Source organism: Giraffa tippelskirchi, chromosome 3 (genome assembly GCF_054371585.1).
Source record: "Giraffa tippelskirchi isolate mGirTip1 chromosome 3, T2T-mGirTip1v1.2.pri, whole genome shotgun sequence".
NCBI lineage: Eukaryota > Metazoa > Chordata > Mammalia > Artiodactyla > Giraffidae > Giraffa > Giraffa tippelskirchi.
Window position 1 is genome coordinate 184,039,853 of NC_137277.1, and position 2,833 is coordinate 184,042,685.

The following is a 2,833-nucleotide window of genomic DNA, read 5'->3' on the forward strand; positions in this document are numbered from 1 at the left end:
ATGGGTGATGAGCCGATGCTCATTACGTGCTTGAGAACTCACCAAGGCCCTTCCTCCAGCCTCTCCTTGTCATCATCATTCCCACTTCCCCACAGCACGTGGACCCTTCCAGCACACACGGGGAAGGGACCTCTCTCCTCTTTAGGGGGTGGGGGATGGGGCGTGGGGGCCCTGGAAAAGAATAAAGCTCCAATCTCAGCTCTGCTTCTCCACTGCCCCATTGGCCTGGGGAGGTCTTGTCCCTCCCTGGGCCCTAGTCCCCAAGTGAAAGCAGAGAAGGTGGACTGGAGGACTACTGTGGCTCTTCCAGCTCTAACTTTCTAGAATCCTGCTTTAAAGACATTCTGAAAATCAGAATCTTTGGTCAGCGCCGAGGAGTGGACCACACATTTTACCAAACCAGGCTGGACTGGACGTGCAAGGCCGCTGGCTGCAAGGAGACCTGGAGAGCCAAAGCCCAGGGGGAATGGGAAGTCGACCACTGGGCGGTTTTGCCTCCAGAACAGATAACCTATGAAGCTGATCTCTGGGCTGCTGACTCCAGCCTTGCCTGCCGATCCGAGGCTGCCCCTGCTCTTGAAGGTTCTCACAGGAAGTCCGGCTGGTTGTGTTCCCTTTTCATCAGCTGACTCAAGTCACAGACGGCCACTCTGTGCCAGGGGCTACACTGGGCACTGAGACCACAGGTGGATCAGTCCCAGGCCCTGACCTCCCGGAGCTCCCAGGCTAGTGAAGGCGGTCTCCAACCACACTCCCCTCCTTCAAGGCCCAGCTGGACCACACCCCTCTTCTGGAATCCTCCCTGGCTCCCAGCTCTGACTTCTCATGTCCCCCTGGTGTGGTACATACCTAGCCCATGCCCAGGAGCTTTCTAGGACACCACGACCCACAACCCCTGGACAGTGAAGAAGTCAAGACAGATCCCAGCAGCCCGACCCCATGCTGGGGCTCAGCAGGTGTGGTCAGCTGTCAACAAGGACTTGCAACACAGCTCACATCTGTCCTGGCTGGAAGTAAAGGCCCCAATCTAAGCCAGCATCCACGTGCTGGGCACTTGGCTAAGGTTACTTTGTGCTGGGCCCCGAAGTTCCTAAGGGAGAGAGGACATGGTATTTGTCCAAATGTTCCAAGAGATTGGCAGAGAGGTGGGGCCACCTCAAGACAGTGGAAAACACAAGGCTCTGAATCCCGCCTCTTCCCAGCTGTGTGAGGCTGGCAGGTTGCAGAAGTTCTGTGGGTCTCAGTTTAATCATCTTTAAAATGGGCTAATAATGCCTACTAGCACAGTCTCTGCGCAGCGGCTTAAACTAGCTACTGGGTTCAGACGCTGCCAGGGTTCCAGAGATGTTCCCCTCCTTCTCGGCTCCTCTGAGACTGGTATTCACCACCTGACACCTGAGTCTGCTCCCAGAGGATACTGCCCCCCCCACTGAGGGACACCAAAGCTCACTCTGGGCCTCTCCCCACCTCCCCGCCATCTCCCCGCTCCACCACAGGCAGGATGATGCTGGCCAGGGGCCAGATAGGGCCCAAATGTGATGAGACACACTCTTCCGAGTCCTCAACTGGACATGTTCAGGGAAGCAGCCCCGAGGGCACGCCTGCACAGCGGGAAAGAGGTTTACCCTGGCCTGTGAAGTCAGCCCCTACTGCCCTAGGTACCGAGCCCAGCTGGGGCCCTACCGCTCCCTTCCGTGCTGAGGGAGAGGCTCCCCAGAGCAGGGAACAGGCAGCTGGGCTTGGCGTAGGTAGGTAGGTACTCCATGGCGTAGGTAGTGCCATGGAAATACACAAGCTCTGGCATCAGGCAGACTAGGACTCAAATCCGAGATCCATTCCTTACTGGCTGCAAGACTCTGGTCAATTGTCCCATCTTGAACGTGGTACTAGGACCACCCAGCTCCTGGCAAGGTTGCGGGAGGCGACTAGTATGTCTGATGTTAGGTGTAAAGGACTAACAGGGCCTGACATGTGAGCCCTGGAGAAAAGCTCACTCCCTGATAACAGAGAGGCCGCCTGGGTGCTCCGAGAACAGAGAGGAGCACAGGGAGGAAGGCCTGGTGAACAGACCCCAGACTGGAACCGAGGACACGGGAATTCACCCAGATTCCTTCTCTGGACTTGTTAGCAAGAACTTGGAGAGATTTTAATTGGGATGGTCTCTCCTCCGGGGAGAGGAGACCCCAACATCCACCCAATGAAGCTGAAGGTCACATCAAATCTGAAAGGCGACTTTGTTCTCCGTGGCTTCATCCGTTATGCATGAAAGAGCAGATGGCGGGTGCTCAGGATTCATGATTTGAGACATCCGGAGACTAAAGGCACTGGCCAAATTTAAACCGAAAGATGAACTTGTTGGGTGTCTTTTCAGATTATGGGAGAGGAAGAAAGGAGAGAATTTCTCCGTCATCTCCCATCCGCTCAGAATTCAGAGCCGCTCTGCCGGAAAGCCAACATCAGAGGGCTCCGCCCTGCGTTCCGGAGACTTTTATTATCACCGTTTGAAAGGGACAAAGAGATAAATGTCCGAGGAGACCCCCCTGGAGCCTGAAGATGGTGGCCTTTCTGTGCGGCTTGACGGGAGGACACAGGGGGCATGACTGCAGACGTGGCTGCTGGGAGGACCAGGACAGCAGAGTGGAGGGTCACATAGACCTGAGTGAGGCTGTGTGTCTCTGCCAAGTTCTGGCTGCATGGCCTGCAGCCTCAGTGCCTGCAGCAGGAAAGGGAGTGAGTCCCACCTGGGCTCAAGAGGAGCACTGACATGAGGTAGAGCTGAGAGCCTGGCAACAGCCACGGGCACAAAGAAAGAGAGCTCAGTCAACGGTGGCCA